Genomic DNA, 14,769 nt, shown 5'->3' on the forward strand with positions numbered 1-14,769 from the left:
TTTACTATTTATTGAGATACTGGGAGCACTCGGTTTCATGGAACCAGTCAGCCAACAGACAGAGACAGGAAAGGATGGGTCTGGCTGTTAGTAGCAGTACAAGGTTGTATCTTTGGAGACACTTCTGTTGTTTCAATACTCAATAGTAACAGGAGTAGCCAGAGCAGGAAGAAAATGGAATAAACAGGAGCTTATGGCATCATCTGGAGAAATGCTCTTAAAACTATCTCCAGGGACTCCCAGAAATATTGGGAGAAATATAAAGAGGGTTGGAGGGCTTACAGGCTAGATGTGGCTGGAGCCAGAGAGACCACATAATTTGAATATCACGTATGAGGATACACTTTCTAAAAATCTTTTTTACCTCAAATAAGAAATTTTAACTTTCCAAAAGACATTAGAAGTAGGAAGTTTTCATAAACTTATTACACATAAATTCTTTCAAATAGTGTGTGTGGGGCGGGGGGGACCACTGGATCATGATAACTTTATTCTTCCTCAAAGGATTCTGTATTCTTATCTATATTGCCAATTCTTTGGGAATAGTTAAGAACAAAAAATGAGAAATGAGTGCAAAGACTGGCAGCATTTGTCATGTATTCTTTGCAAACACAAATAAAAGAAAGTGTTCAACAACAAGCATGAGAATGGCAAACCTCTGCTTTCCTTGCAGTCAGGAGAGGCCATGTGACTAGGTCTGGTCAGTGGGTGGTGAACAGCAGTGATCCTGTCATTTCTGAGCTGACACGTTTGATTACTGATCTAAGACTCTCCACCATTCTCACCTGCCACACTGACTGAGGAGACCATTTGGCCCAGATGGTAAAGTTGCAGAATGGTTACATCTCTGTCTGAAGGATCACTGAGTCACAACGTGGAGGGCAGCTGCCTTAGAAGCCGCTCAGATCTGCAGTGGATATTACACAAATGTGAAGTCAATTTTGGTTGCGTCAAGCCACTGAAGTCTTAGCATTGCTTATTCCAAAAGCATTCCCTGACCTGGTCTGACTAATAGTATTGTAAATCTAAAATTTTTAAAATCCAATTAAAAAGAAGAAATCTGATTTAAAAATCCAATTTTTGTAAATAAATTACAAAAATTAGAAAAAAATTGTTGTGCCGTTATCAAATGCAGATTATACATGTTTTAATTTTTGGCAAGCAAAGTCTAGTGTTCAGAGGAGCATCCAAGAAACTTTATGAGTATGAACATGATAATGGGAATTTTAGCCATTTGGCAGAAGTCCGAGCAAAATTTGATAATATTATGGCAGAAGGTTTATGCATAAAGTAAATATTGACAAAAAATAATATTGCACCTATTTAGGGAGTGAAATACAAAACTAAATAATTAAAATTGTAGCAGATGCAATGAATAAAATCAGTCTGAATAAGGTAAGAAGAGCTAAATATTACTCATTATTTTGGCTACAATACTCGATGTTGTTGTATTTCAGACACAATCTCCGAAGAATATAATTGAATCGATTTTGTTAGACTTGTAGATTCCCAAAATGCAAATATTTCTATATGTAAACATAGAAATATTTTGGGGGATTTTTTCCCCAGTAGATGTCACAACTAGAGAAGGATTATAAACAGTGTTAGTAGACCACTTACAAAAACAATTAAGAATAAAATAATTTGAAGGGCTACGGATACCACAGTACTGCAAACATTCATGAAAACACGACAGATTGAAACAGATAATTCTAAGAAATAATTCTAGGGCATTTTTTTTTTGTTACTTGACTGTGGATATTTTATTCCTGGTAGTGAACAGTGCAGTGAAAATCTGACACCACTGAATTTTTTATAATTTTTTATAATATCCAGGATCTATACAACTACTCTCCAGCTTCAGTAAAACATTGTGTATTAAAAACACATTTACCACACATAAATTTGAAACAATTTGAAACATTATCAAATAGATGATGAGAAAGTTGAGTTTATGCCATTATGGCACTAAAAACTCAATTAGAGACTCTAAGCTTTTCTTTTTAAGAAAACGTTGGTCTATTAATAAAGACATAGATTGTAGAATTCAAGCCAAAGGTAAGCTTTCAAAAGCACCCCTTATTAAATTTATTTGCTCAGAATTAATTTGGCAAGATGTTTTAAGTAAAATTAGTGCTGTATCAAAAATAATCTAGGAGCTGAAATTCAACATATTGCCTTAAGAAGCATCCAAAAAGGCTGTAGACCTGCAGGATGCTCATTGTGGTGACCGGGAGATGGGGTAAAAAGGTGCGAGTTTCCTCCTGCCGGAGCCTAGAGAAGGCTGTTGGAGTCCGGACTCAGGGAGAGAGGGTGTGGTTGAAGCCATCGTTGGGGAGGAGTGAGCCTGCCTTGCAGCATGGTAGGCAGGAAACCAACCAGGAGGAGACCCTGTTGAAGGGCCTCTTCCGCTGCCATCCCTGAATTTTCATGTCTGCCTACCAACAGTCAGTGATCTTTTCTGTACAGACTTTCTGTCAACCCAGGCCTTTCGTAAAACTTTGTCAAACTCTACTTTGCTACATACTCAAAGCAGAAAGTACAGCATACTCACACCAGCCTGGGAAGCAGTGACCAGGAAGCAGGAGAGAATGAGGGATGCAGTTAGGATGCAGCGAGAATGGCTGGCAGAGGTGACAAGCCATCGCAGTTTGGATCGTAGAACTTCCCCCTAGTGTGCAGTTCTGATGACGAGACAGCTTTGTACACCACCCTACTAAGTGGCCAGACTTGTTTGACTCAGCCATTTCCGTCCCATTTCATAGATGCCTTTTTGAGTAATTACTATGTGCCAGGCTCCATTCTAAATTTTCTGATGTATTAAGGAATTTAATCCTCGGAGTTCCCCTATCAGTATGCCTATTTTACAGATTAGGCAACTGAGGCCCAGAAAAATTATATTACTTACCCAAGGTCAAATTAAATGGCTGTCGGAACCTTAACCCTTGCAGTCTGGCTCAAGAGTCCACACTCTCAGTCAGGGTATGACAGAACGTGGGTGTTATCCTAATACGCAAAAGGCTCACCGTAGTGTTCTGAGTTTTACTCCTAAAAGGAAAAAAAAAACATACACACAACTTTTCCCTCAAGAGGTAAATCTAACTTGAAACTGCTTTAGACCATCAGGGTTTCTGGGGGGGTCGACATCCGGCTTCAGAGTTTGCCTCTCAGCAGGGTCACACCGTCTTTCCCATGAGAGCTGCTTCTGCACATCTGTCTCCACAGGCAGACTATGGGATTCCTTACCACCTAGGATGGGCTAAGAGCCTGGTAGTGCTCCACAGCTGGCAGAGGGAAAAGGGCACTGCATCCTTGGGGTTATCCTTTTGGTAAAAACCTGGGAAGCTGGGCAGGACTTGTGACCACACTCTCATGATGGTGGGGGCAGATGGGGAATCTATCTTCCCAGAGCCCACGGGCCTGCAACAGCTGCATGGGAAGGAAAGAGTTATCCTCCCGTCCCAGCCAAGGCTCCAGCTACAACTTAGGGCCTGACTTGCTAAAGTCAAGGAACACCAAATTTCAGGTGACGAACTTGTCCCAGTTTGCCCAGAGCTTTCCTGATTTTAACACTGAAAGTCTCACATTCTGGGAACCCCCTGAGTCCCCAGAAAACCCAGATTTTGACACCCTGATCAAAGCAGAGATCAAGAAAAACTCTTCCCCATGGCCTCAGCCTTGGAAGACCACACCCCACATTTCTCCTGATCCGTGGAAGCCAGCAGGTTCTCAAACTGACAACATCAGGCTACACACCGTTCCTCACAGCTCTCTGTACAATGAGACGTGACTGCTCCTAGAAGCGCAGAGAAAAAAGGCATTGAGGACACAGCCCCCAAATTCTACCCACATGTTCCCAGCTCCCCAGAGGCTGCAAAATACTGGACCCTGAGAGATAGAGATGCTTGGCAACCGGAGTTGCTCCCAGCCGCGGGCAAATTGTCCAGGCTTTTACATCTTTGCATGAGATGGCAATATTCTTCCTTCATCCCTGATCCACATGGTCAAGGGCCAGAGATGTGGAGAGTTGGCCAAAATACTCTCCTCTGAGATAAAAAGACCATAGAGTTAAATTGGTGAGTTAATGGACAGGTGACAAACATTTGCCATGATTTGTCAGAGACTAATGAGAAGCTGTGAACACCTCCAAGTTCCTCTCTGTCCCTAGTGATTCTCCAGAGAGGTCTTGGTCCTCACCATGGCTACAGATATTCATTGTATATGATCCAGACTCCATCTAATGATATAAGTAAATAAACTCTGGACAGCCAGAGAAAACAAATCACCAGTCCATCAAAATCTTTGGGGTAAATTAGTTCAGCAGACTGGACTAGAGACATGCTCCGTGACTCACCCTCACCCAGAGTAAATAAGGGAAGATTAAGCACAACTTGATTGAATCACGCTGAAGCTTGGCATAGCTCAACAAACAGATCAGCCTGAAATCTCACATTAGGAACACATAATCTCATAAAATTTATGACTGTTATTGCTCACCACATATGTTTCTGGGTTACTGTGTGCTGGGCTCTGAGCGTGCTACATCACTGGGGTCTTGAGAGCCTGTCTGCTGATGCACAATGTATTTCAAGAAAGAAGATGCCTCTTGGTGACACTCTTTGGCATGGCCTGGCTGCTGCAGGAAAGGGGGCTGGGGGGACATTGGCAGTGGGGAAAAGGACTGCACTGTGACCCAAGCAGTCCCCTTTGCAAACTCTGGTTGAGATGCTGGTGGGGAGACTGGCAGGTAAATCTTTCCTGTGTCAAGGCCTCAGTTTCCTCACCTGTAAAAGCAAGAAGTAGAATTAGATGATTTCTAAGGTATTTTCAAGACTTCTGTTCTCTTGGCCTATTGAAAGAAGATCAAGAGGACAACTAATTTAAAGAGAAATTCGAACCCAAATGCAAGAGATGTGGCTGTGGCTTTCCAAAGGCAGGGATGGCTACAGGAGGCTATGAAATGCTGGACCTGAAAATCTGGGAGGAAAAGGTAGATGGGCACCTGCTTTGATAGGTATCTGCTGCCCAAACCTAAAATAGTCAGGAAATGGTTTCTAAAGTTGTATCAGTGCTCAGCCTTCCACTGCCAACTGACTGAGACCTTCTTTCCCTCTGAGCCCAAATGCAACCTCAAGATTCTTCTCAACACGAAAGCCAATGCTCACCCATCACATCTGCAGGTGAGAGAGAGCTGATTTCCAATCCGAAAGGCCTTGAGGCAACTGCAGGTCCAGGATCAGAGATGCCAGGCCTGACTACAGAGATTCAGAACATAGAGTCAGTCAGTGAGAACAGAGCACAAGGAAGGGCAGGATGTCCCTGCAATGAAGGGCTCTCAGTTGCAAGAGATGGTCACTGAAGCTGGAGTCTGGCGACTCCACTGATGAAAAGCGGCCGAGCCCCATGAACACTTGACTCACCTGCTGGAGCCCAAGTTGGCAGGAGATTCTGAGACTCCAAAGCTGTACCCCCAGGTGTCCCCTCCAGCGAACCCATGTGTGGAAAAGCAGATGCCTACTGTGCTGAGGTCTTGCTCAACAACTCCCTCCCCTCACCCATCCTGGGCTCTGTCCTGCAAGTTTCGTCTCAGCAATTCTCTCATGCTCATCCATGCACTCCCTGCCACAGCCAAGGCCTGGCCCTTCTGACCCTCAGGCCCTCGTCCAGGCTTTTCCCGTTCAATTTCCAGCACTGTTAGCTCCAGAAAGAGTTTTGAAGGAGAGTAACATTTTTCCTTCTGGTTTATTCATTTTCATTATGATTTTCACAGCCAGTTTCAATAAATCTGCTACACCAAAAGTCCCTATTCATCATCCATGTTCTAAATAATCTTAGAAGTAGAATTTGAAGTCTACTTCTGTTAATATTTTGCCTCTAAAAGAAAAAGAAAATAATTTTGTTTTTTCCTGATTGTAACTCAGATATCAGCGGGGGTCACCATGCCCCTCAACATCTGTGAGATGTTTTGTGGCAGATTGTATTTTCCAAAATGGCCATAACAGTATTTTCAATCCCACATGTTCATTCCAGAACTTTGAGACTCCTCCGTCAAGAGATGGAGGCTGTGTCATCAATCCTTGTACCTGGGTGGGCCTTTTGGCTGTTTTGACTAATAGAATAAAGTGGAGGTGACTCTGTGTGACCTCCAAAGCTGGGTCAGAAGGGCAATACGCTTCCACCTGGCTCTCTCATCTCTCAGGACACCACCTTTGGAGCCATGAACGGCCATGGAAGAAGTCCGGCCCCTCCGCAGAAGCCCGACTGGAGTCAGGTGGAGAGACCACACAAGGAGCTGCAGCTGTTCCAGCCCCTGCTGTCTGAGCCTCTCCAGCCCGGGCACCAGACTCGTGAGTGGAGGAGCCTTCGCCATGACACCAGGTGCAATGTCCTCTGAGTACAACTGCAGGAGGAACCCCAAGTGAAGCCACCCAGTTGAGTCCAGTCAGCCCACAGAACTGTGGGAGATAATAATAAATGATTATTGTTGTTTTATGCCAATAAGTTTGGGTTGATAAGTTATGCAGCGCTCAATAACCAGGAGAATTTAGCTCAAACTTGAACAAATCTATGCTCCAAGGAGCTCCGGAAGCTTCCCAACATTTTTGCTGATTCTTGGAGGAATAGACTGGATTGTTCACTGTGGGTTGTGTCCTCATGCTGTCTCTGTCCTACCTCATCTTAACTCTTACACAAAGTCTGTCCCCAATTTCAGTTCCCAAAACAAAAATCATTCACACCAAGCATTTAGGTGAGTAGTAGACTTCCTGACCACATACACTTCTGTCAACTTGCTACCTCTTTCCCATACCTCTTCCCACACTTACCCTGCCTCTCAGGTTGCCCTAGGAATTTAAATTCTGCTATGAAGAGTAACTCAGCAAGCCCCAAGCTTCTAATCCAAAACTTCCACACTCAAGAGTATAAAGATTCAGCCTTTACTGGAACCCGCTGAGGTTACAAATGGGCAATATTCATTATTTGCACATGCACTATAAAAAAAAATTAAGAACACACAGGTTAATAAAGGAAAATAAAAATTGCCCCAAATCTTATTTCCCAAAGATAATTACTATCAATATTTTTGATAAGCATCTTATTGTATACTACAATTTTATACAAATGAGATCACACTATCTTTGCCATTCTACATTTTCCCCAGGTATCATTAGTGTTAATAATAGCTTTAACATTTATTTAGCACCTGGTATGTACTTAGCAGTTGCATGAATGTAACATCATCTAACTCTTTTCATAACTCTGAGATATAAGCTCATTACCATCATCTTTTTCCTAAGGACCTTGGTGAGAGGTAGATATGGGATTGGAACCCAGGCCCACCTAACCCCAGGCCCTGTGCTCTCTTCAGAACCATAGGCTCCTATCTGAATTTTTTCTCCAAATCTGCATACCATTGTAGAGGTATTATCTGTCTCTACATATTTAGAGCCAGATCTAGTGTTCTGACAAACTCCTATCTTTTCTTTCAGAGATCCAAAGCATTCAGAGTTCCCTGGGGTCTGCGGTTGGCTCATTTGCCTGGTGGGGCTGAGTCTCTGAGAGGAGGGAAGGTCTGGGCCTTGCAGGAGTAGGGCAGGGCAGAACCAGTAGGAGTCCTCTCTGCCTCCATGTCTGCTGGATGAAGAGGGCCCCGCTTTTCTAAGAGTCTGGGAGTGGACCCCAGTGAGTTCAGCTTGTGTCATCTGCCTCCTCCCACCTGAAGAATGCTTGTCTTGAGTCGTGAGGGCTGCATCTGTGCAGGGCCAGCTGGGTGAGGAGGACATGCCTCGGGGGCAGTCTGTTCTTGTTCCTTCAGCCCTAGAAGCAGCATGTTCTCCGTCAACCTTCCCTGATGAGCACATTTTCCAAGCAGAGCTTCAGGAGACCAGCATCTGATCTGTCAGGAACACCCTTCAAGAAGGACCCAGGGTGAGGGCCAAGGTAGGAGACCTCACACTGAGTTATGGAAGCCTCAGAAGAGGAGGGACAGCCTCCAGGGAGGGCCTGACCTTTCCTTTGACAGCTTTCATGAGCTAATTGTGAAGGAGAATTCTAAACTGAGTTATCAGTCTGTCTTCCAGCTGTTTCTGCTGCTGCTGACTCTCGAGGGAGGCCAAGGGCAGCTGAATGCTCTCCCAGCCCCACTCTTATAGTCACGGCCCTCCACTTGAAGGTGGGCCCTGCCTTGGTGGAGGCTCCCTTTACTGCCCAGACTGTCAGGCACTCACAGTCAGGGGAGGAGTTAAGAAGTCAGGCTTGGAATCTGTAAGCCTCAGGTTTGAATCCTAGCCGCCTATTTGTTAACTGGCCACCCTGGACGATTTGCTTAACTTTTCTGATTCTGGGGTCCCCCATCACCTTAGTTTGGTTTCCCTTGCGGAAGCAGACCCTGAGAGAGTGATTCTACTGCAAGTAGTTTAATTGGCAGGCAATCCCAAGAGGCACCAGTAGGCAAGTGGGCAAGGAAGGACAGTAAACCCACAAAGATGCATTATCAGGCAAGTAGACAAAATTGAAGCTTAATCCCACTGGGGACTCTGGGAGACAGTGCAGAACAAGTGTTCTAAAATTATCCACTTGCCTCTCCCACCCCTAAGGGCAAAGGACCTGGGGGTATTGATCCAGCAAATCTAGTCAGTCATTGACTAGTTGAGGGCTGCCTCCAGGGAAGGGTCAGGGGTTATGTATCACTCTGGCTGCTCCATGCGCAGGCAGGGCTGGCTCCCACAGCCAGAGAAGCCCTTCGGCAGGCAGTCACAGAGTAGATCAAGGAGATGCAAGAAGTTTGCTAGCAACGTTCCTTCCTCTTGCCTTCTTTTTTCTGAACTGGGGCCTGTGAACAGCTGCTTCTAGGCTGTTCATTAAAATGGCCCCTGTTGACTATTCTGTTACTTCCAGGAGAGTGTGAGACTGTCATTCTTCACTAAAACCATGTGGGGTGGGGGCCTTTGATGGTTTCCTGAGGAGACTGCCAGGGGGTAAATAAGTCAGAGCCTATCTAGTTATCCTACCACAAATGAAAACCTCTCTTGCATAGCTTAAGTTCAGAATTAAGCACGGAACTCCCCTTCTGTAAAAGAAGGGGGTTGAAAGGTGACAGCAAAGGTTGGTTTCAACCCTGGAGTCCAGCGTGGAAGAGGAAGCCACAGTGGTAATATCTTGTGAGTCCCAGCTGCCCCTGTACTCCAGGGCGGGGTGAGGCCCAAACAGAGACTGTTCTAGGCTATTGTTATATCTTTCATCAAACTTCTGGGCAAAAGGACCACTGGACAAAAAGGGAGTGAAGACACCCAGCAAAGGCTTCAGGACTTGAGGAGTCCAAAAGCTGTGTATAAGTCAAGAGGTAATGACAGCCAAGGACTTGGAGGGTCGTATAGCTTAGATCTGAAAAGTGGGTTGCCATGAACGTACGTATGGTGTGTGTGGGGGGTGGGGTATTGGTGGAAATGATTTTAGAGACCAAGACAGTACAGATGGGGAAGAGGTATCCTTCTCTTAACCGGCTATAGATTTGAAATTCAGAGAGGAGAGATTCTGCTAGTGCACACTTATGTGTCTGTGTGTGTTGGCATGTGTGCGTGCATACGTGCGCATGTATGTGTGGTATGACTGCTGGATCCTTAGCCTCCAGGCTTTATGCTCTCACATTCCAGCCCTGGTGGGCTTCAGGACCTCCAAATAGCACCTGCATTGCTTGGAGATGGAAGGAGAAAGGGAACAGCCAAACATACACCTGTGTGGGATGCCATACAGGCCCCTTCCCATACATAACGTTCACAGTGAGCCTGCAAGGTAAAGATAATCAAACCTACTTGATAGACTTTGCAGACAGGGCTTGATGAGACCAGAACTCAGGACTGGGAGTGCCACTCACCCTGAGCTCTGTTCCTCCTTCTATAGCTTATATCTGCATGGCCGTAGGCAAGTTGCCTCGCCTTTCATGACCTCATTCTCGCCTTTCATGACCTCATTCTACCGTCTGGGAAAGAGGGGCAGTTTGCAGTTAGGGGCACATTTGATAACTCCTCATCTACTTAGTACTCCGTGTTAGAGTGAGGATGAAATTAAATAACATTTGTGATTTTAAAAAATTGTCAAGTGCCATGACAATTAAAGGATTATAATTATTTTCCACAACAATAATAATAAGCTAAATCTGATTCTAGCATAAAAATGCAAATAGCTGAAATTCAATGATGTAGAACAAATCAATTTGGGGAAAATTATTCTCCATCTGCATTTCACAAAGCCAGTGGAAAGGCACATTGCCACAGCCATGAGAAGGACCAGAAGAAGAGAAAGGTTCATTAATTCAGTAAGTCTGTCCAATTCCTGTTGACTCAAAGGCATAGCAATTTATTCATGAATAACTCTGCTGGGCTTAGGGAAAGATTCAATGATTAAAATATATTCTTAAAGCCTTTAAGAGACTTGAAGCAATCATTTGTATTCTAAATAGGTCTCGCTGTCACAACCTCCTTAAAATGTTAGACTACAAAAAAATCCAAAGCCAGAAGCTGGCTGGTAACGCTCCTGCTGCTTTTATGAAGTTGACCGTGGGTTCCCATTCTGCCGAGACAATAGGCTGGATTAATAAGCACACATAACTAGACGTTAGAGATCTAATCAAGTGAAATATTTAATCAAGTTAATATGATACCGCTTTGGCAATTTTTCTGGATAAACCAACTGCATCTCTCACCATATGACCCAATTCTGAGTTTAGAAGAAAATGTCTCCTCTTACTCTGTGGTCTGCTCTTGTTTCTGTAAAGCAGCATGCCTTTTTTAAGCCTCATAAACATCAATGACCTAGAGTTCCTCTACCTGCCCCTATTTGCTCACTCAGGACCTCATTCCTAAATTGTCTACTAAGCCCCATGTTCTCATTCACTCAGCCGAAGCTTTCTGGGAATTCACTGCTGATGGTGCCTCTTGGAGACTGACTATTTGGGGTAAGATGGAAGAACTATCTCTTGGGGCAACTAAAGTTTCCAGCCCATGAGATGCAAGAGCAGTCTGGGGTTCCACAGAGTGAGGAGGATGGCATTTCTCACGTGTTGTGCGTGAGCCCCAAAGCTTGTATCCCCATGAAAATAGCCCCTTTGCCTTTCTTTCTAAGCCCTCCGTCTGAATGGGAAGCTCGTGAGAAACTGACCCTCTGCCATTCCCGCCATCTTTCAGTCTCCCCCTCTCTTCCTTCCTCAGGCAACTCTGTCACCAACTCTGCCCCAGCCTTCCAGCTAACAAAGGTCCTGTGCGTGTCACTCCCTGTACACAGGTACACAAAATTTGACAGATGGACGATCGGTTCGACAAATAGCAACCCTCCAAGTCCTGTTTTGGACTCAGCTACACTACTCTGCAATGTGAATTTTCTAATTCCAGATTTTTTTTGTCCTATTGTAATTCATGTGTCAAACCATGTGTTTCAATTTTGAAAAATATGGTCAACATGGCTCTGAGGCCTGGTACTGGCCTTAATTCCCTCTGACTCACAGCTGTCTTCAAGCTCCAGATAATCTCCCACACCTTCTCTGCCAAATGCCTTTTAGACCAGGCTGGATGTTGGAGGAGAAGGCTGTGTCTCTCAAACACCCTCGGTGGACCCTCCTTGCCCTGAGAATGCCACACATCCAGGAGGAAAAAACTGACCAAGTCCGAGGCTCAACAATCAGATTTTGTTTAGGATATGAAGCCATTGAATCAGTCTCGTTTATTTTCTCTTGTGTTTCTTAAGTTTTTCCACATTATTTCTAATTTGGGCTCTTAAAAAAGGGGAAAAATTAAAAACCACTGATCTGGAGATAATAGAATATCTTAGTGGTTATTGCATTAAAAACGAATGATCTAAAATGGGTTTGGAAGATCTTAGAAAGTGATCTCTGACTCAAATTCTGTATAAGTCAAGGCTGAGAGTCCACAGCCAAGGAGCAACTGAAATGCTGAACAATCTGCTTCCCTCCCTTGTGAAAACACATCTGGAGACGTGTGAGTGCTGTCCTCTCACCTCCGTCTCCTTCTGGAAGTAAGAGGATAGAAAAATGAGAATTGCCTTTGGTTTGGGGATCTTCGGGCACCCTGACATGTGGATCTTATCTACAGTGTGAACCAACAGCCCTTTACTTGTCTGTCTTCCTCAAAGCTGTATTTTCATGAGCACATGAGCCTTAATGAATATTTGTTGAATAAATGAAGAAATAAAGGAAAGAGAACTGAGTTAGAACATATTTTTTGGAGAATTAGGTCTGCATATACGAATGAGTAGAGATATGGAAATTAAATAAATGAACAATCATTGTCACACATTGAGAGATATGGTTGATAGGAACACCTACACCATTTCTCTCTCTCTCCTCACAATCTCTAATTTAATCGATATTATTACTTGTGTTTCTGGATGACCTTACTGTATCTTCCACCATCCCTCTTACATCTTACCTTACTTCCAATAAGTGCTTCCTCCATATACACACACATACATCTATTAAAACAAAACCATTCACAAATAGTACAGATTTTGGAAGGAAGAAACAAGGCGGGGAGCAAATTCTAAGTGCTTCTTTTCACTTAATAGTTTACCTTCAGATCAATAGGTGCTTCGGTATATCTCAAGGTCGTAAGACTGGGAACATAATTTCCCGCTGCATAGTCTTTGATATGACATTTCATTATTACAATGAATTACATACTAACAAAATATTCATCGTCATTCCCCCAAAAGTTTGGCCAATTGGTTTTAACACATAGATGAGGCTTATTTTCAAACAGCCATTTCCATTTTTATGTCTTTTAAGTGCAACCCACATAAATCTGAGTGTCATCAAGGCCCATTCAGCTCTTTCACAGTCAAAAGAAATAAGCATTCGACTCTTAAATCCTTGAAGAATAAAGAGATTTGGGGATGGATTTTCTGGATGAGGTGGCACAAGGATTTTGCATTGTTCTAACTGCTCTTCCCATGACAGGCCACCAACCTAAGCTCCGCAGTTTTTGAATGCAATGCAGTAAAATCCTTCATCTTGTTACTTTTCCAGAACCACCAAATCAGTTGCATAACTCCTTTTCAGAAGTACACAATCACAGTCAGAATATTATATTGAGTCCATCCACGCTCAAAGCATCCCCTCATTCAACCCAGGTTCTCAGTTCATTTCCTCCTCCTGTGCAGTTTGGAGACACAGGGATTTAAGACGGTGGGCGTGCTTCCTCTTCCGCGGGCCCCCACTCCTGCTTACTGCATCATTAACATCTGAGCCCACCCACCCAGACGCTCTGCCCGTTGGCGGTCTCCAAAGACCACATTTCCTCGCAGTTACAAGCACGAATGTTTCTTGCTGCAAATAAAACACATATGTCACTTATTCCAATATTCAGGGCAGCCTGAGGGTGTCACTGTATTTTCATGGTGGGGCCTGAGAAGTGCCTTTTGTGTAACCAACATTACCCCTCTAGGAGCAAAATCAGTGGTACTGTCTTCAACCTAAATTCTAGGCTGGATCTGGGTGTCTCCTAAATGGGATTAAGGAATCCACTTTCCCATCCATCTTGCTTCTTAGATTGAGCTGACCCCCACAAACCACCATGGCTGCCCTCACTTAAATTCCATTATTCCATCCAGTAGGTGCCATCTTACTTCTTTTTGGTCCTCAGGCTCGATTATCCAGACCAAAAGAGGAAATTCAGGAAGTCCCTCCAAGTTTAAGATCAGATCTCAAATTGCTCAGCCACTCTTTGCTAAAAGTTGCTGATCTTTTCCCACAAGGATTGATCCAAGTGCTTCTCATTATACAAGCCAGCTTCTGTGGCTCCCTGGGGGGTGTCTTGCTATAGCAGCTCTTCCTGCTGCAGCACAGAAAAGCATTTGTGCTGGTGGTAGTTTCCTAATTATGAACTCAATATATAAATCCTAGCTTCCCTCCGCTTTACCCCCTACTCCCGTCAGGGCAGTGAGGGTGTCAGCCACTAATGCAGACACTTGGTGTCTTGAGAGCTGCAAATAATCTCTGTTGTTCAGTACTTCATCTAAAAATGCCTTTTCTGCCTTCAGTGCTTGCCATTCTCAAAACTTTCCAACCACTAAAACAACTCAAAGTCCTTTTCTCTGGTTCTTTCCATGGAACTTCCTGTGAATTTCTTATGTTTCTAGTAGCAATCAACTTGTATAAACAGTTCAATGCCGACTTGATTGCGAGCCTCACAGTAGCAGTCATGCTCCAGGAGAGCTGGTCCCAGCTAGAGCAGGGCAACACTTTGAACTAGTCCAAGTGTGCTTGTCATTGACTTCCTAACTCCTTACATAAAAGTCTCATGTCTTAAAATAGAGTTGGGTATCTATGAGGATTGGATTAAATGCTAATATCCAATATGCGATCTCGAGAAAGAGTTCTTGCAGGCATCTTCCATTTAACCAATTCACAGGGCCCTGCGTTCGTTTAATTCCCTGTGTGGTACAACCTATTCCTCTCCAAAATTGTAATTTTAATGTCAGAGTAGGTTCCGCCATTTCTCTCAGGCTTTCCCATACTGTAGTGCTTGTACCTGATTCACCTACACTTGTTTATAAATACAGCAAGTTGGCAATCCCACAAGGTGTAACTGTGACTCAGATCTATGATTATTATTTTAATCTAAGAAGCAGAACACTGTGTCTTAGGCAAAATTTTACTCAGGCCTCCAAAATATAATTTGCACAAAGTTGGGTCAGCTTATGGCTCTGTCTATATGGGGTTACATTCTAAAAGCATGCTCAAATCTAACTCTTAAAGAACGG

Source organism: Pteropus vampyrus, unplaced genomic scaffold (genome assembly GCF_000151845.1).
Source record: "Pteropus vampyrus isolate Shadow unplaced genomic scaffold, Pvam_2.0 Scaffold215, whole genome shotgun sequence".
NCBI lineage: Eukaryota > Metazoa > Chordata > Mammalia > Chiroptera > Pteropodidae > Pteropus > Pteropus vampyrus.